General features: G+C 46.4%; 1 long non-coding RNA gene across 1 annotated transcript; it reads left to right on the top strand.

The window, feature by feature from the left end:
* The first annotated feature begins 1,879 nt into the window (after positions 1 to 1,879).
* Positions 1,880 to 20,366, top strand: LOC116667207. Its single transcript, XR_004324021.1, has 4 exons — positions 1,880 to 2,076; positions 9,356 to 9,453; positions 10,465 to 10,890; positions 20,276 to 20,366. It is a non-coding gene; the product is annotated as an uncharacterized LOC116667207 (long non-coding RNA).
* Positions 20,367 to 20,738: the final 372 nt, after the last annotated feature.

Genomic DNA, 20,738 nt, shown 5'->3' on the forward strand with positions numbered 1-20,738 from the left:
GATTTCTCCTGGTCACTGGCCTTTTAGCATCATTAGGTTGAGCAGAGGGAAGGCTGTGTTTATGGCTTGGCATGAAGGAAGAACATGCAGATCTCTGTTGCCAGGCTACAAATGACTCTTTTTCCCCCACTAGAAGAGAGTAATAATGATTAAAAAATACTCAGCTGCTTGGCAGGCTTCTGGGTGGCTTAGCTGTGAATATTCCAGGGCCAGAGAGCTCCTGCCTTTCACAGACCCTACTGTCTCTCCAGAGTCTGTTGGTTTAGAATCTTTACTTTATCCATATTCTGAAGAAAGAGACAATGATGATCTGTGAGCAATGAAAAAAAATCAGCATCCTTTTATTTTTTTCCCAGGGAGACACAACCCCTTGATTATTTGATTCCTCTCCTTGAACGGAGTGAGCAGAGATCCCCAAAGAACCAGAGACAGTAGTGTTCCAAGGGGCATGTCCAAGACTGAGGAGAGGGAAGCAAGGATAAATTCAAGGTGAGAAGGCAGAGGATCAGCAATGGATGACAACAGCCACTGGTCAAGGAGTAGGGGGCCAGGCAGCAGGAGGGAAACACTGCAAGCTGAAGGCTGGGGTCTCAGCCAAGATATTTGTACCTATTCTGATTGTCACCTCCACCCTGGGGCCAGGCATGGTTGTCTAGTGCAAAAGCCTGGGGTCTGACTATACACCACCTTGGCTCTGCTAAAAAGTGAAGGTTGGTTCCCTTGCATTTGCAAACACGGGCCTGAGAGCCCATGGCCACAATGCTGGAAGGGTGCCAGTCCTTACAGGGCAGGGCATGGCAGCCCTACATGTCCTGGGTTTCTGAATTTTTTGTGCAATTCTGTTATTTTTGTTAAAAATAACATGTTCAATGCAATTAATTTGTATACCTTTGTAAGACCTTTCCTTCAAATGTATTTATAAAAAAAATGTAATAACCTTTGTCAGACTACATACATATACCTTTGGTTTACACAACGGGGAAAGACCCTAACGTTCATTAAAAACCCACTACGACATATAGGCGTTTTTAAAAATTGAAGTATAGTCAGTTTACAATGTTGTATCAATTTCTAGTGTACAGCATAATAGTTCAGTCATACATAAACATACATATATTCATTTTCATAATAGGTTACTACAAGATATTGAATGTAGTTCCCTGTGTTATACAGTAGAAACTTGTTGTTTATCTATTTTATATATAGTAGTTAGAATCTGCAAATCCCAAACTCCCAATTTATCCCTTCCCACTCTTCTCCCCACCCCAGTAATCATAAGTTTATTTTCTGTGTCTGTGAGTCTGTTTCTGTTTTGTAAATAAGTTCATTTGTCTTTTTTTAGATTTCACATACGAGTGATATCATATGGTATTTTTCTTTCTCTTTCTGGCTTTCACTTAGAATGACAGTCTCCAGGTCCATCCATGTTGCTGCAAATGGCATTATTTGATTCTTTGTATGGCTGAGTAGTATTCCACTGTGGTATGTCATTCTACAAAATGCTGGGAATTGGGGGTAGTAGTTGTTTTTTCCCCCTTTAACAAATGAGAAAAACTAAAGCTCAAAGCATACAACTCACCCAGGTTATACAGCTAATAAGTGGTCCAAATGGTGTCAAACCTGGGTCTAAGAGAACCCAGTGCTTATGCATCTGCCTCATATAAAATTGCCTTGAATGGAAAAATACAGTGCCCTTTCAATGGCTTTCACAATCCCTGGGAAATGGAAGTACAATCCTTTAGCCTTCCTTTCTCTTTCTTTCTCATCTTTTCTGTGCAGCTGTTTTCTTCTCACAAAGTTTGTGTCCCAGCACCAAGAAGCCTGGCCTCCCAGGAGCTACCTCTGCTTTTTGAAGAGCTTACCTGCATGGGCGTCAGAATTCAGGATAATCTCATTCAAGGCAGATTTCTCTCCCTGAGAGATTCTGATTCACACATTGGAGCAGCCTGATTACTCAGAAGGGATTTTGTGGCAAATGCCATCAGACGCCCCACCATCCCCTTTCAGTCGGAAGAAACCCTGCTCTGGCTGGCATCACCCTGCAATCAGGACTACCTGGGAGGATGCAGAGGGGAGGTGAGTAATCAGCTTCATCACTTCATCCCATACAAAAGCTCTCCCATCGGATTTTCAGACCTGCCAGCTCTATCAGGGCCACGTCACACAAATCCTGAAACCTCTGAGTCAGAACAAACCCAGCACACCCGAGTGTATTATTCAGAACACCATGCAGATCTCTCACACCATCACCTATGAGTTGATGGAAGTGGCCGTTGATTGGTTAATTTGCTCTCAGCCTCGGAGAACTCATGTGAATCGATGGCCTCAGCTATTATTTTAAAATGCGTATTATTTCATTCTCGTGACACCAGGTCTTAGGAAAGGAAGGTTCAGCCAGACAGGTAGGGGAACTGTTGGGCTCTGTGGATTCTTTGTCGGAATGCATTTTCAAAGAGATAAATTGGCTTTGATATTAAAGTTGAGTTTCCCTTGAGTGAAGGGTTTATTCACTCATCCTTTGAACAAATATTTAACGTGTTCCATGTAGTATACGCGAGCATCACTAGACATCAGGGATGCAGCAATGAAGATGTAGCTGTTGCTTCCATGGAACTGACATTCAAGCTCCATGCTAGGGTAGAAAGGGTCTGATCACCTCACCCTCAGGGTAAAAGCCTGTGCTTAAGAGTTGGTTGATCTTCCCCATAGAAGAGCAGATTCCAGCATCCATGGCTTCAGCTCATTACATCTCAGAATTCAGCCCAGGGTGAGTTACTGGACTAGCCCTTGAGGCAGGAGGCTGCAGGATGGGGCAGGTGCATCAAACTTGAGATGAGGTTCAGGCAGGTCAGATCCCCACCTTCCTGATTTCACCTTCTGAGCCCAAGTTTTCTCAGCTGTAAATTTGGGATGATGTTCTTCTTGTAGGATGGCCATGGGAATTAAACAAGACACCATATCAAAATCACTTGGCATTTAGCAAGTCCTTTGCACATGCTCCTCTTTTACCTTCTCATTTTAAAGTCTGTCCATGACTGAGTAGTTTCACTCATGTTGGCCATGAAGACACCTAACATGCCTTTCTTCCAAAAGAACCTGGAAAACTCTGAAGAGTTTCTTCCTTTAGCCCGCGTGATAATTTATTTTCCTCCAATCTGCATCACTTTTGAGAGTGAAAGGAGGTACTGTTGTGAATAACACCCCCAAAACCAGGAATAAATCAGGACTGTCTAAGCCAGTGGGGACATATGGTCACCCTTCCATTACTGGTTTTGTCAGCTATGAGCTGGTATAGGACAGACAGCAAAGTGGCTTCTCTGCAGAATTCCAGCCTCATGGCACAGCCAGGCAAGACTCTTGGTAACATGCCAGTGGGCAGAATTATCAAATGGCCACTTCCCCACCCCCGGTGCACAGAGCCTGTATAATCTCCTTATTTTGAGTCTGGGTGGGACCTGTAAGTATGATGGGCCATCACTCTCATGGTAGGCTATGTTTGGCAAAGGTGAAAGTATTTTGTAGATGTAGTGAAAGTCCAAAACCAGTGAAAGGGAGATAACCCTGGGTGAGTCTGACCTGTGAAAGAGTCTGATGAAATGAAAGCACATACTAGAAGGACATGGTCCTTCCTGAGGAGCAAGTGAGCAAGGAGCAAGGAAAGAGTAACCTATTTTATGAGAGGGACATGTGACCAGAACTGAATGGTAGCTTCTAAGAGCTGAGAGAGACACTAGGCCAATGGCCAACAAGAAAATACAACATCTTTTCCAGAATTGCAAGGGAAATTCTTCCAATAACCTGAGGGAGCAAATCCTTCCCCAGTCTATCTTCCAGATGAAAACACAACCCAGTGGACACCTTGATTTCAGCTTGTGAGACCCGAAGCAGAGAACTCAGGTATATTGTGTGTAGACTTCTGACACACAAAGTATGGGATAACAAATGGATAGTGTCTTAACCCACTAAGTCTCTGTTCATTTGTTATGCAGCAGTGGGAAACTAATACAAACTCCAAATTCACATCTTCCATCTTCTACTCATGGGTTCATTCTGGCCTGCCCACCCAAGATATCTTCTCTCCTGCTTTTCCAAAGTCCCCTGTCTCTGATCTCCACTCCAGCCCCCCTCTTCTCTAGGGCATGCTGTTCCCTCTGCTTGAGGGTCCTGATACTTCTTTGTATGCTGACTCTTTGTCAATGCCCATGTCCCTGCCCATATTCCTCTCCTTAATCAACGATTACTGGATGCTTCTGTGTGTCCTGCACATTGTAGAGGCTGCTCCCTACACAACAGGGAGCGTGCTAATGGCTCTCTTCTACAGTGGAGGGGATGAAGGCTGAGAGCAAAGTGTGTCACCCAAGGTCAATCAGACACTAGTAGTGGAACCAGAATTTGAACCAGGACCTTCTGACTCCAAAGCCTACTCTCCTTATACCATGCCTGCTGCCTGCTATCCCATTCAATTGTTGAGGTGCCCCAGACCCCAAAGGGCTGCTTTTCTGTGTTAACTCATAACACTTTAAAGCATACTTTCATATAGTTTATCTCAGGTCATCTTCCCAGGAACCATGTAAAGTATTTTTACCTGCAACTTACAGATGAGAAAGAACAGTGAGAACATTTGTTCGTTCATTTACTCATTGCACATCCCTTATTGCATTAACCTAAGAGGTGCCTTAGAGTACTAGGGCCTGGGATGCAGAGCAGAAACAACTCTGCTCTCAGGGTGCTAGCAGCCCAGAGCAAGGAGCAGATGTGTGGACAGAGCCTGTGTCAACTCAGGACACAATGTATAGTGCTGACGTAAATGCAAGCTCAAAGAGAGGAGCTCAACCCAAGTGTAGAATGGGAGTCAGAATCAGAGGGCTTCAGGAAGGAAGCAGAGGGCAGAGTGGGTCAAGTAACAGGTACCCCTGTAGCCATCAAGGGTCAGGGAACAGGAGATCTTGCCTGAGATGTTCAGCTTGTGCGAGGCAGACCCAGGACACAGTTTGGGTGGACCTTCCCTTACAATCCACTGCTTCCCAAGTAGGTTGAGATCAGTAGTTGGCCGGGCATCTACAGATGTGTTTCTGCATCTCCTGAAGCTTTAAGTCTCAGGGTGTCTCTGGGACTCCCCCTAAGAACCTGATGGAAGTGGAAACAACACGTATACACACACAAACACATTCGGAGAAATGCACTCATGCACACGCGCTCTTGTGCCCCAAGCGTAACATAGTCATGCACCTGTGTACCCGCATGCTCACACGCAGACGTGTACGTATGTCCCCAGCACATACTCACACCCGCATACGTACATACACACACAGCACATACATATGCCCCGCATGCATACTCACATACATAGACACACCCATACACAGAGACACACGTGTGCACACACGGACACACACACCTTTTCAGGAAACCAAACAACCCATAGCCCAGCACAGCCAATGAGATGCCCCGAGAATTGGTTTTTATTATGCATAACAGAAAGGCAGGTGGTGGACTGTCAAATGCAGTCTTGTCCCCAGTCACCTATTGAGAACCAAGCAGACAGCACTGTGGTTTCCAGGCAAATTCCAGCTGCTTCCCCGGTGCCCTGGGTACATAAACCCAAGAAGCCAAGTGATGATTTTCCCCTTCAGAAGAATAACATTGCCTGCCCTCCCTCCTTGGGCTAGAAAGGTTTCTGCAGTGCTCAGTCCCTGCTCAGGCCAGGCAATGCCATCAGGATGAAGTGCCGGCGAGGAGCCGGGCAGCTCCATCAATTTCTCTTGGAAAGCCCAGAAGAAATTTGGTTGTAGAAAATCCCTTCCCTCTTTGCTAATAAAACTTATCAGTGCAGGGCAGGAGTCTGGGAGGAGAGGGACTGCAGACACTCGCCTTGCTAAATTACTTGGAGAAATGGCCCTGATCAGCCATCCAGGGGGAGAAAGGCAGGAAGTAATACAACATTTATTGAGCCCGATATTTTTCACCTAGATTCTCCCACTCGGCTTTCTCAGCAGCCCTGTGATTCTGCATTCACTCCATCCCACGGGTGAGGAAACTAAAGCCCAGCTCTGCCTCAAAAAGGGCCTAGGTTGTGGAGAGCCCCCACCCTGTTCCCTTGCTTGCTGCCTGGCTCAGGCTGGTGACTTCACCTCTTGCCTCGAAGTCCCCCCCTGAGGTCTCCCAGCCTGGGTCGGCTGATTCAAGATCAAACAGATAATGTGGGCAAAGCAGGGATCAGACCCTGGGTATACAAAGCTCATTCTGAGTCCTTGTTCTTTCTGGCCTCTCTCTCTCCTCTGAGCCTCCGTGGGACCTCCAGGCTCCCTCCAGAGTGACGGGTGAGCCCCCGTAGCTATGGAGCCGGCTCTCCCGTGAGCTTACCGAGCAGGCACTAGGCTGGCACCCCATGCCCGGCCCTTCATACAGGGGCAGTAGAGCCCTAGCTCCACACTATAAAAGAGGGAGCCGTTCTTCCCCAAACTGCAGAAAGCACTCTCCCAGTTCTTGATGGGGAGGACCTTGGTTACTTGCTGTCCTTGGATTGGCTGCATTGGCTTCGGCTTTAGGATCCAAGGAGGCCTGGTGTCAGCCCTCGCTTGGGGCCGCTTTCCAGAGCCCTCATCTGTAAAAGCCAGAGTTTACCCAACAACTGGGAAAGAATCGGGCTCTGAGGCAGTGAAACATGGGAATCCCAAGTAGGCAAGTCAGCCTGGAGTGGCGTGGTCCTGAGGAAGCAACGGACAAAAACGCAAAAGGAAATGTAGGCTAAGTAACAGGAGAAGTTCCCCACAGGAAGACCTATTAGACTGTGAAATAGTATTCCACAGGAAATGGGGGAGGGGTGCCCGGAGGTATTTAGAGTCTTGCGGGCCTAAGTAATAGAAGCCGCATGGTGTATGGAGTGGCCGAGAACTGGCCTCCAGGGAGCAGGCGTCCTGCCCTGATAGGCCGTCTCCGTACAAATGTAATTTCCCAGTCTGCCTTAATGTTCCATGGAGCTGCACTGCTCTTGCCGGGAAAAGATGCACTTACAGCTCCGAATAAGCCGCAGGATCTGAAGTGGGCACAGCCATCATTTTGTCATCAGTGTGGCAACCCCTGTGAACAGATCTACAAGTTCAACACAGTTCCTATCAAAATCCCAGGTGCCTTTTCTGTAGAAATTGACAAGCAGTTCTAAAATTCGTATGGGTTGCAGGGGACTCTAGCAAAAATGATCTTTAAAAAGAACAAAGTTGGAGAATTCTTGCTTCCCAATTTCAAAACTTCAATTAGAAAGCTGTAGTAATCAAGACAGCATGGTCCTGGCATAAAGATAGACACATGGATCAGTGGGATAGAATTGAGAGTCCAAAAATAAAAGTCTTACATTTATAGGTAACTGATTTTTGACAAGTGCACCAAGACAATATAAAAGGGAAAGAAGAGCTGTTTCAACAAAGGGTCCCAGGACAACTGATAACCACATGCAAAAGAGTGAAGTTGTGCTCTTACCTCACACCGTATACAAATGGACTGTAGATCTAAATGCAGGATCTAAAACTATAGAATTCTTAGAAGAAAACATACAAGTAAATCTTCATAAGCTTAGATTAGGCACAAGCAATGAAAGAAAAAAAATAGATAATTTGGACTTTCTTAAAACTCAAAACTTCTGTTCTTTCAACAATATCATCAAGAAAGTGAGAAGACAACCTTTAGAATGGGAGGAAATATTTGCAAGTCATGGGTTTGATAAGGGACTAGTATCCAGAATATATAGACAACATTTAACAACTCAATAACAAAATGACAACCCAATTTTAAAACTGGCTAAGAATTTCAATAGACATTTCTTCAAAGAAGATACAAACACATTAAAAGATGGTCAACATGGTTAGTCATTAGGAAATACAAATCAAAATCATAACGATATACTTCTTTACACCCACTAATACGGTTCAAAGATAGATAATAACGTGTTCATAGTGACGTGGAAGAGTTGGAACCATCAGTCATTGCTGATAGTGATATAGAATGGTGTGACCACCCTGGAAACAGTTTGGCAGTTCCTCAAAATGTTAAGCATGGAAGTACCAGCAATTGCATTTCTCAGTACATACCCAAGAGAATTAAAAACATATTGTACATCGCTTTTTATATCAGCAAAATTCATAATAGCCAAAACATGGAAACAATCCTAATGTCTATCAAATTATGAATGAAATAAACAAAATATGATATATCCATACAACAGAATATCATTCAGCCTTAAGAAGGAATGAAGTACCAATACACGTTACAACATGAGCGAACCTTGAAAACGTTATGCGTAGTGAAAGAAGCCTGTCACAAATGACCTACAATAGTGTGTGATTCCATTTAGATGAAGTGTCCAGAATTGGCAAATTTATAGAGACAGAAAATTTATTAATGTTTGCCTTGGACTTGGGAGGGTGGAGGTAATGGGAATACAGTTAATGGGTATAAGATCATGAAATTTTTCTAAAATTAGACAGTGGTGTTGGTTGCACAACTCTGTGAATACACTAATACCTATAAGTATTACACATTTTAAAGGGTGGAATTTTTAGCATGTGAATTACATCTCAACTAAGCTGTTATTTAATAAAAATAAAGTCACCCCTAACTTACTACACACAATTTTGGTCTAGATCTCTCTTTCCAAAAATATTATTTTACCTAAATGAGTTCTTACTGTATACATAATTTTGTATTTTGTATATCACTCTCCATTGGGTTTTAAGGCTTCTCCTATGTTACTAGAAACTCTTTGTTGATACTATTTTCCATGGTTGCCTAGTATTCTGTCATATGGCTATACCCACAGTTTCTTTCTCTATTACTGTATTATTGAATGTTTGCATTCTTTCCCCAGATTTTGCTATTATTAAAAAAAAATCTTTGTTGAACATATCTGTGCCTAAACTCTTTTATGCAGTTTTTGGATTATCTTTGTTCTTTTCAGGATGAATTCCTGAAGTTGAGAATACTGGGTGAAAGTACTCAGTTTTAAGATCCTGCTGTCTGTGAGTGCCCCTCATTTCCCCCAGTATTTTGAGATATTTAGTGCAGAGACACTTAGTTTGCTGAAATAAGAAGTCACTTTTTGGTGTGAGGGACAGATCACAGTCATTGAAGTCAGACTCACCCAGGGTCACATCCCAGCTCTGCCACCTAACACTGAGTGATCCCAACCAAGTGACATAACCGCAGTTGACCTTCAGTTGACCCTCAGTCTTCTCTCCTATGAAATGGGCACAATAATATCTAGGAATTGTAAATGAGGTAACATGCATCAAGTATGCAATGTCCACCCTTCCAAACTAGACACTTGTTTTATGTCTGTTTTTCTTCCTTCTTCTCTTCATAGCCTCTCATTCTGCCATGAAAATGTGCATCTTTGTTTCCTGACTCCTACCCACACCTGAGCCCTGGGAGATGCCATCACTGCTTCAGCAGTATGACCAGGTGATGCCCTGGTGGGACTGACAGGGTGAGCTTGAAGCCCGAAGCTCAGGATCCAGGCCTGGGTCCACCCCTCATTAGCCTGTGATCTCAGGCAGGTCCTCAACGTTGTTCAAATCTGACCTGTCATTGAAAATGAAAGCAAAAAGGCAGTTTCACGTCAGCTTTGCTGTGGAGGTCAGGTAAGGGTCTGGATGGAACAATGCTTACTGCGTCCTCCACAGTCTCTATAAACAGCAATTAGGTTTATCATCACAAGTCTCTTCAAATGTACGGGGGTTGCTAGGGTGTACCGAGCTCCAAGCTCAGTTCATCTTCTGCCTCTAGATTATAGGCCCATCGACTGACTGGTAAGTAACGCATCACTGCATACAATAGTAATTACTAATTACATGTTTCTGCGTTCTGTAGCTTATTAGCAAATTGCATGTAGAGGGATCTAAAAGTAATTGCCCTGCTCCTGTAACTTCAGCAGCCTGCAGACATCACTAAGAATTACCTTATTTACTTCCTAAGTGATTCCCAGTGGCCGTTTGTCAAATATACAGAAGAAAAAATCATACAATAACCAAATATTCTTCTGCTTACAAATGATATGTGAGGGTCGCGAGAAATCTTGAGTGGAAAAGGCTGTTAAAACAGCTGCCGACTAACTGTATGTAAATATCCCCCTGTGGGTAATAGCTTAATTTTGATCATTGTTCAAAAGAACAGGCATTTTAAATTATTAATAGGTGTCAGCTACAAAAGAATGTTTAACTGGAAACTTACAAGAAGAGAGGCTGATCTGTACAAATGACACGGTGTCTTTAACCACCCTGGTGTGTGGGAAAGAAAGCGGGGAGGAAAGGGAAGAATAAAAGGTACAATGGGCTAAAAGTCAGCCTCATTTCTCCCTCGGACTGGGGTTTTGTGGCTTGTGGGTGGTGTTATTTTACCACCATGGAAACTGTTCTGGGCTCCATTCATTCCTTATTAAGCTTGGTCATATGTAGGTTTCTTTTCTTTTTAAAGAACGTCAATTCCAACCGAGCAGAAAGCTTGAGGCTGCAGGAAGCACCAGGCTGTGATGTGGGCTTTAGACCTTGGCTGTGATGAAAACTTGTTCCCGTCCAAACATGTTGCCTGGACCCCTTTCGCTGCGAGCAGCGCTGACATGGTTCTGCTCAAATAAACTGAGGATCCCGTTTCACATGATTCATTTGATAGAAACATCAGGACTGCTGATGCATGGATTGGCCTCCGTGATCCCTCTTCCAAAAACACAGGCAGTGGATCATGAGATTGTTGTGCTAACAGGAAAGAAGAAATGGCCGGTTTCTCTGTTTCCTTTCTTGGCTTTTCTGGTGGCGCTGGCTTCTGGCATTTTGCGTAACCCACGAGTATTAGTGATTGGAATAAAGAAGAAGATAGGATGGAGAGGATTACGGAAAAGCTCAGGTGGGTATACAGTTGTGATCTGCCAGGATCCTGGTGTTTCTGCCCGTGATGCCCCTCCCTCCCTCTCCATACCTGTGGGATGAATACCTGTAGGGGTGTATTAACACACCCATGTAGCAAACTGCTACCAAATGATTAGGACAAAATCATACGGAAATTGGCATTCAGAGATGGCAAATACGGCCCTAGGTTACCACCCAGCTAGCAGACAGCAGAGCCAGGGCTTGAATCCAGTAAACAAATTACCATGGTGATTTTAACTAGGACTTGGGCCTCATCCACCATCAGTGGAGTCAGAAGACCAGTCAACCCCGATGACCCTGGGGCTGGGACAGAGCCCAGCTCAGCCTCACCAGATGCAAAGTGCTGAGGCTCTCACTGTCCTGTAAGTCCCTTCCCTCCTCCTCCAGAGCTGTGCTCTCTTCCTGACTGTCCTCCCGTCCCCTCTCTCTCCATAAATGCATTCATCCTGTGGCTGTTTGACTCCTCCAGCCACCCAGGCCTCCTCCTGAGTGTTCACAGAGCATGATGACAGGATTGATGGGCTCTTGAGGCCAGGCTGTCGTAAGTACCACACTTAAAGCTCACTGTGGTCCTTTTGTGGCTCACTAGAGACTCCCTTAAAGAGACTTAAAGCTCCCCAGAGAAGGAGGGAGACCACCATCGTTGTCCCCCACTTTGTACCAGGCACTGGGCTAGGATCGAGGTGCTGCCAGTCTCCTGCTGAAGACACATCCGCCAACAATGAAGTGTCACACAGTGGGAATGAGGCCAGAGGAGGGACAAGGGACAGAGGTGACATCAAAGCTGGGTGATGACTCAAAGCATAAGGACAAAGAAAGCCTGGATTACATTGGGGGATGGAGAAGAGTTTGCCACACAGGCAGCTAATGGGGAGGACATTTCTGTAGAACCATGTCTTCATTTCTGATGAATGGTTCCCCTGTCCTCCCCAGCACACACAGAGGTTGCCTAGAACAAGTTTGGGCGCCAAAGAAAGATTTCTTAGTGAATTTGGGTCCAACTGGCTGTGTCAGGCAGCTTTAATAGCCTCAGGCCAAGTTACATGAGCCCCTTAGCATCCAGTGCTGGGTTCTCTCCTAGAAACAAGCCATTGAAGCCAAACCTTACCAAGCTGGTTGCACCATACTTGAATGATTGTCATAAAATAATAATGTGAGCTGGCATTAATGGGGCCTTACTATGTGCTAGGCATGGTGCCTATTGCATTTAGGTGCCTCATCTCATGTTATCTTAAGGATAGTAACTTTGGTTCTTTAATACTCCCATTTTACAGGTGAGAACAGTGAAGCTTAGCACACTTAGATAATTTGCTCAGGGTTGCAGAGCCAGGATCAAACATCGTTTTGTCTGATGTTTGCGTTGAAACTCTTGGCCTTGCGCTTCCTGGAATGGCATTAGGTGTTCAGTGGCCTTTCAGATGCCTCATTTGTCAGCCATTGTTTATATAGGGCTTTCTAGGCTCAGCAGGGTGAAGGGTACACAGATGATAGATGTTATTCTTTCTGGGCAACTTCGTTCACTCAACTGATCTTCAGTGTGGGCCGGCCTAGTACTGGGCACTGTATTGTCAGGGGAAGACATGGGCGTCTGCCCTCCAGAAGCTGAGTACAAGGCGGGGAGATACCCTGTGGTTTGTCCATTTAAGGGCTTCACAGGAGAGGGAATGGGAGTTGTGGTGGGCTTCTTGAGAGAAAGTCACCTTGGAGGATGAGTGGATGGACCAGGTGGGCCAGAGTGTAGGAGAGGAAGAAGCCCATGACAGCTCGTGGTTCCATGTGGTCAGGGAGGAGGCTCATGCCAGGAGCGGAGCTGGGGCTGGAAGACAAGCTGTGGCCAAGAAAGCCCTGACAGGGAGGGCTGGGTTTTGCCTCATAAACATGGGAGGGCTTTGGCTGAGCTTTTTCTTTAGTCAAGACCTACCAACACCACCCATTCTGGGCTTTTCTGTTTGTGGTCTGATTGTTTTCCAGAGCAGAAGTTCTCAAACTTTACTGTACATCCTATACTGGAGTGATCTCTCTAGAGCATGACTCTTAAAACATGATCCCTGCACTGGCCCATAACCTGTGTTTGAAGGAGCCCTTGAGGTGTTGCTCAGCAGGCTGCCATTAGTCTAGGTCGTTCAGGCTCTGTCTCAAACATCATCTTCCCTGAGGCATGGAGTCCACAGCCAAATAAAGTTTTATTTACAAGGGAGAAAGGGAGAATGGCTCTTAGGCCAGTCAGAGCACATCACGGCCTTGCAGTGGTGACTGGCCAGGATAGGCATGTGAGTCAAGCCAAGGCTCCAGTCACTGCTAACCCCAGGACTTCTGATTACATGACGAGAAGGATGCTTTTCTTTTTGTGTTCTATAGCAGTGAAGATAAAACCTAGAGCTTCTGAGAGGCCAAACCTGCCCTCTGAGAATGAAGCCAAGGGGAACTGAGAGACAGAGAGAGTGACTGGGTGCTGATTTGCAACCCTGAACACAGCACTTCCTGAAGCATGGTCTGTCCTCAGACTTTTTTAATTATGTGATCTGATGCATTACCTGTTTTGCTTTAGCTGGCTTGCATTTGGTTTTTGATCACCGCAGATAAAATTGTCCTAATACTCTGGTGTCAAAAGGGCCACAGCCCAGAGGAGATCTTGAGGAAATGAGCTTTTAAATTCATACTCAGAACAAGAAGAAGGATGAAGAAGAAATTAACCTGCTGCTGGGGGCCCAGTAAGGTACTGCAGCTGTGATGATGGGAATGGACCTTTGTCTTTTCCAAAGGATGATGTACTTTAGACTGAAAGGGAGAGCTGAGGGCTCTGGAGAAAGAACCCATTTGAGAGTTTCAAATTAATTCAAGACCTCTGGCTATTGGGCAGAAAGAGAACTTGAATGTGGTGTCACTCATTCTTGGCTGGAGATATGGAAGGAGTTGAGAAGTGAAGACGCTGAGTATCTTGATGCAGGCCCATGAATTTCCCATACTTTGAGCTCTGGCTGCTAGCCCAGTGCCAGACAGAGAGCAGGGCCTTGACAAAGTTCGAGGGATGAAGATGGATAGGCAAGGCTACTTCAGTTTTCAAAAATAACATGAGAACATTTAAAGGCTCATGCTTTTAAATTGTTCCTGAGCAATCATCTAACAATGGAAGGGATGGTTTTCATGAAAAGACGGCCTGGGAACTAATGTTGATTCCTGACAGTCAGGGTGTCTGTTTAAAAATAAGTCCCTTTGAGGCAATCTTACTTCTTTTCCTCCCGCCCTCTCTCCCCTTCCTTCCTTCCTTCCTTTCTTTGAGGGTGTTTGTAATTGTTAGTTAGATCAGGGAAATGCAATCAGGTGCAGTATATTTGGATTTCCACATAGTATATAATAAAGTTTTTTAGTGATAGCCTTTTGAGTAACATGAAAAACTTTAGCTAAGGTAATAACACAGTTAGGAAGGTGGACTTGTAACCACTTCAAGAACCATGCCCAGGGCTTGCTGATTAATTCATTCCTGTTCAGCCTGTCACTTCAGGAGCTCTCCAGGGGCCTGAGATAAGGCTTTGTCCTTGGCTCTCTCCTGCTAAAACAAATTTTGTGAATACTTGAATGAAGGCATAGAAAGCTCCTTATCAAATCTGTAGACGCCATTGAACTGGGAGGGGATGACAAATGAGGCAGATGGGAGAATTCCAATCCAAAAAGCTCTCAGTGGGTTGTGGTGAAGCAACGAAACTCACAAGGCAGAAGACATCATGGGGAAAGGTAAGCTTCTGCAACTGTGCCCAGGAGCCTCTACTGTGTGAGCACAGGGTGAGAGATCCCTGTCTTGGAAGCAGCCTGAGAGAGATGAGAGAGGAGTTCGGTCCTCAGCCACTCAATAAGCACCCACATTGTGCTCTGGCTCTCACTGATGAGAAGCAACTTGGGGCTGCATTAACAGGAGTAGAGTGTATAAAACTAAGAAGGTCAAAGTCTCATATTCAAGGCTTTCCTAGGCAGGCCTCGCCTAGTCTTGTGTTCAGTTCTCAACACCAAGATTGAGGAGGAAAACTGGCAATCTTGAACATGCTCAACCATCATCACAAGAGTACAAGGAAGTATAAACGTTCAGCCTGAAAAATATCCAGAAGGTGTATAGACCCTATTTTCAACCCTTTAAGAGACTGTCAACTGAGATGTCTGCTGCCCAAGAGCTAGAATTAGTACCAAGAAGCAGAGGCCCTCCATATGTTAGGTCCTTCCATAATTTGAAAGAAGAACAGTACAGCTGCCCAAAATTGAAACTACTGTATTGTGAGGAAGTGAGCTCCCCGGCATCAGAGGCATCCCAGTAAATGCTGGACACCTGTTTGGCAGGGGTTTTGTGGAGGAGGCTCCAGCTTTCAGTGAACCATGGGAAGTGATGACTCTACCAAGACCTCCTCCACTTCCACACATCTGGATCTCCATGACCATAGGAGGGCCCACGGTAGGAGGGGATGGCCACAGTGTCCCATGTGCAGCAAAGTGGAGAAGAAATCAGAGTGAGAGCTGTCCAGTGCTCTGGGGTCTCAGTGGTCACTGGTGACCTTTGAGAGGGCAAGGGGATGCCTTTTTTTTTTTCATTCCAAGGAGTGCTTCTCCTCCAGCTATCTCTCAAGTCTCCACAGTGATGTGGAAACGCACTTCCAAAATTAAACCTCCAGAGAGAGCACACGTTAATAACACACCAAAGGACACATAAATTACACCTGCGAGTCATATCCCACTGCAGATGAATACACTGATTAATGTCACATTCCAGCAATATCGAGAGCACACCATAATTAAGCTACCACTGGTGGCTTGAAAAGCTGCGTTAGTTCACTATGGACACACATAGCAATCTAGATGGATAAAGCCTAAAAAAACTCCCAATTTGGAGCCGTATCATTGTAGCATAGGAGTAAAAGTGTGGGTTCTCGAGTCAAGTTGCTCTGAATTTTAATCCTGGTCCTACAATACACCAGCTATGAAACCTTGAGCAAGTTACCTAACCTCACTGAGCCTCAGTTTCCTGGTCAGCAAAATGGGAAATTTGTGTGGGCTTCTTGGCAGCGTTATTTCAAAGAATGCATGCAAAATGCTTTGCACAGAGTGGGCATCAGGCACAAGGCTGTCACTGACGTGAGTTCCTGTGTCTGACCACGGGTTCATGTCAAAAACCATCCACTGGTTGCACCCGTTAGCCTCAGGCTTGTCACATCCTTAGTTCCAGTGGGCCTTTCCAGTTATTTTTAAACGGAAATGTGATTGCTGCTTTGACATCATGATTACAGCACTCGTGGCTGACTGAGTGAAACTCTCCCACCTCAACTGAGGGGATTGTCATCTGTTTTGATTCCCGCTCTTAGCCTGAGAGAATGACTAATAATCAATGTCCCACGTTCAACAAGTCAATCACCGGAATAGGTCTGCATCATGAGGATTTGCCGAGGCGGTTGTAGGGTGAAGGAAGAGCACTGGCCTGGGTGTCGGCAGGCTGGAAGTCAGATCTGGGAGCTCCTCTGATGATGTAACTTGGGACAGTTCTCTTGTCTTGACACATCGTGACATCACCTGACCCCTGGGACAGCGCTCTCGGCAGATTAGCATCCTACTGAGGAGAGTCATGTTTTATTGACCATCCTTACATCTATTTCTCTGTGTGTAAATGCATGCAGATATCCTAACAGACCAGCTGTTTGGCTTATGGACACCTTCATTCACTTTTCCCCCTTTGACATATCATTGTCTTCCCCACCCTCTCCTTTCCTCTCTCCTCCTGACTCCATCTCTCAATCCATCTCCCCAAACCCCAGGCAACCAGTGTTAATAATCTGAAATGTGTCCCCCACACACCTTCCGCAACGCTCACGTAATCATATATAAATATACCTTCTGTTAGTCTTGATTTTACACGTTGGATCGTATTATATGCACTTCTCTGCCTTTGAAACCCTGCCAGTCAACTGGAACCTGCCTTTCAGAGAGACTGCACTGAGGTCAGAGGCGCAGTGGTGCTTACACCCACAGCCTCCTGCTGGGCCCTTGCCTTGCCATCTCGGCCCAGAACCACGACACCACGGTGCAGTGAGCATCCCTGAACGCACACACATCCTTTCCTTCTCGCGCTTGGATTTCGACAGGCTGGATTTCTACATCTCCTGATTCAGAGAAGGAAACCAAGATACATAGATGGAGGGGTTTTGTCTGGAATCACACAGCCAGTAACTGTCAGAAATGGTTCAAAGCAGATCCCCTGGACACCAGACCACAGACTTTTTATTCTACTAGATACTCTGTCCTTCTTCTAACCTCTTATTGCTAGAAATAGGTTCCTCTCCATCAAATTCAGTCAAGGCTTGCCCTGAATTCCCCCATCCTCTGTTCCAGTGGTCGAGTGCCCAGCTGTCCCAGAGTGTCCTGGTGGCCCTGGGTGGAGGGAATTCAATGCAGACAAGGAATTCCGTGCTGCTGCGAGTGCAAGCACTTAGGGAAGTCGTGCTAAAAATGCTACGTCTGTTCAATAACTAGGTATTGAATCCCGACAGTGCTCCAGGCGGGCAGGCAGCGGACTTTGTTCAGCCCTCTCCAGAGGTGGCAGGAACAGCCTCAGGCCTTATTTCCATCTTGGAGGCCTTGACGGCTAGGCCTGGAGTTCCAGGCTTCCGGCCCCTATGACTGGTTAGACCAGACTGGCCACAAAATTCTGTGACCCTGCCTCCGGAGCCATAGTGTCCTCATCTGTGGACCGGGAAGAGGAAAGGGTTACAAAATTGGGCCTGAGGGGTCTTGGACTTCAAACCTGCCGTCTCACCAGTGAGGAGAGGAAGGCTGGAACAATGAAGGGATATTTCCAAAGTGTCCTGGGGAGTTGGTGGTGGAGTTGGGTACAAGTCCAGGGCTCCCGGCCTTATTGCTCTTTGTTCTGTGCTGTTGTCACTGCAACCTCATGCATGTGGGTGCCTGGTGCCTTTTCCTCTCTGCAAACTCGGGGGATGTGCACATAGATTAAAAGCATGGGTTACTAGGTCTAAGCAGGTCTGAGTTTGCATCTCAGCTCTCCCACCCGCCCATTCAGTGACCTGAGAGGATGATTTAACCTCTGTGGGTTAATAACAATAGCCAGTCCCCCCGGGGTTCTGAGGATTCAGAGAAATAATGACTTGAAAGGCCTGACAGGAAGCCGGCCACATAGTACGCCCTCAATAAATGTTGGCTGTGTCTTTTTTTTCCCATTTACTTCTTTGAATTCTTGCAGAACCTCTCTGCAATTCCCAAAGTCTCCAATACAACTTGTTCTCCCTGCACAATAGTTCTCCTGACGTATGTGTAGACGTGGGCCCCTCTGTGAAGCGCTTCCAAACCCTCTTTTGCAGGCTTTCATCCACTGAACCCCAGAGGAATTGTAGGCCTGCACTGAGCTTCTCCAGAAGCAAGACTCTGCTGATCGCTTTCTGGTGAACAGCAATGAACTTGTCAAGAAACCAACCAGGAGGGAGGTGGTGAAGGGGCGGGAGGGAGGCAGGCAGGTGTGCAGCAGGCTTGGAGGGCTGGGGCCATCCATCTTGATTTTCTTCTCCATGTCCAAGTGTAAAGGGATTTGTGTCTACAAGGCTGTCTTCACCAACCTCAGGGAAGAAGAGAAGTCATTTAATTTGAAATTTTTACTTCTACCACAGGGGAAGATTCTGGGGCAATTAGGGATATTGTAATTTCTTATTAAGGTCAAAAAGAAATTATAGATAGAACCTGTGAGTCACCTTCCAACACAGAAAAAAATGGAATTTCTGGGCTACTTGGTGTGGGTGAGCCTGTGTGCCCCATCCTTAATGATTTGGGTTGGGGGAAGGGTGCGGGCCACCTCTTCCTGCCTCTGAAACGCTCACCTTTTTGGAAACCCAATAAAATGAATTCCAAGCTCGGATTATTAATTCATCCTGGTGTGTGAATAATTCATCGCGGCAGTAGCCATATCACATTTTCACATTTTAGAGTGCACGCCCTCTCCTGCTCTTGCCTTGGGAGAGATGGCTTCCCCCCACCACCTGCCCTAGTGTGTGCGGGACCAAGCACTCAGCTGTTCACTCCCCAAGGATGCCAGGGCCCTGATCTGAGCCTGATGCCTATTTCAAATCCAGCAATCAGAGCGCAGGCGGCTGCAGTGACCCGCGGAGACCTGCTGAAGTTAGAATGCTTCTTAAGGACCAGGGGGACTTGCTCACCAGGCTCATGGCTGCACCGGGATGTAAAAGGAATTTGTGTCGTGACTAAGTGCCACTGCGGATGACAGTTTGGTCCTCCAGGAGGGCCTCCATTGGGCAGCCCATCAATTATGCATTTCCCCAACATACCTCGCAGGCTGGCTTCTTGTGTCAGGGACGTTTCCTGACCACTCCCTCTGAGCAGGTGACCCCACACCACTCCGGGGAGGAGATAAGATGAGGCACTGCCAGTCGACAACCTCCAGGGAGCCAGTGCCAAAGCCTAAGTGGGACAAGGAAAGGGATGAGCTGGTCTGGAAGCTTCTCTCTCAAACATGAGTAAGGGGCATGGACTATCCTCTGTTAAACCAGTGTGGCTCTGGGACCAAGAGTGCTTTCAATGCACGTTCTCACTGAACTGTGAGCTTACAAGGGACCCTGAGATGCAGACCCTGGGCGAGCAGAGCTGCTCTTGGGATCGATGAGGAATCTGCAACTTGAAGAGGCACAGGCAATGTGGAAATTTGCCTGGTGGGTTCTGGCTGGGCTTGACCTAGTCCCTAACCTGGTGGGCAGATAATTCCTGGATCTGTTATTTCACCAAGGAGGATGCTGAACCCAGCTCTGCTTGTTCATTAATTATGGTCTGGTTCAGAGCCAGACCCCATAATCTGCCGATCACTTTCTAATGAACAGCAATGAACTTGTCAAGAAACTAACCAGGAGGGAGGTAGTAAATGGGGAGAGAGGGGGGCAAGCAGGTGTGCAGCGGGCTTGAGGTCCTGGAGACGACCCAGACCCAGGTCTTGTGGTAAAGAAGCTTCCACTCTCGAGCTGGAGAGGGACACCCAATAAGGTCTCAGTGGTGACAGGGCAGTGCCAAGGGATGAAGAAGACCCGCGAGGAGCCAGGGGAGAGCAGTGTGCAGACGGGCCTCCGCATCCCTCTCTGTTTATCCCTCCATCCCCCTTCCTCACTGAGCTTCAGCCACATAGTAGTTGGGTTTCTGCTCCCAGGACCGTCTGCCCAGTGTGTCCCCTCCCACAACTGTGCACACGGCTGGCTCTTTTCACTTTCTGATTCTCCCCCATTCCCCCCACCTAAACTAGCTCCCATTTGACTTCTGTCCTCCAGAGCACCCCTCACAGTTTGTAATAGATCCTTATTTGTGTTCTCTCTGTGCCACAGACAAGGGCAAACACCAGGTCTCCTTTGTGCATCGCTGCTGGGCATCCCACTGCATGGTTGTATCTTAATAAATACTGAAAGAAGAATAAATGAACCCAAGGCAGATCCTGAGGAGAGCCAACAGAAAGGTAAAACCAAGAAGCCTCTGGAGGCTTGAGGAGAGAGCATCACCTCCCCCAGGGGCGGGGGGGGGGGAATCTGGGACGGCTTCATGGAGGAGGTGGCATTTACGCTTTGGGGATTCTCTGGCTGTGAATTACAGGGTATCCTCCTGCCTCATTTAGAAGTTCAAAGACTACTTTTTAATTCACAATAAGGGAAAGAGTTCTGCAACCAGACTGTTGGTACATTACCTGAGTGTCAAAAAACTTGGGAAACACAATAGTGGTTGGTGGGTTTCCAGTTGTGCCTGGAATCAGAAAGTGAGTTGTTGGGAGGGGGCTTAGGAAGGAAAGGTGGTAGA

This window comes from Camelus ferus, chromosome 11 (genome assembly GCF_009834535.1).
Source record: "Camelus ferus isolate YT-003-E chromosome 11, BCGSAC_Cfer_1.0, whole genome shotgun sequence".
Lineage (NCBI taxonomy): Eukaryota > Metazoa > Chordata > Mammalia > Artiodactyla > Camelidae > Camelus > Camelus ferus.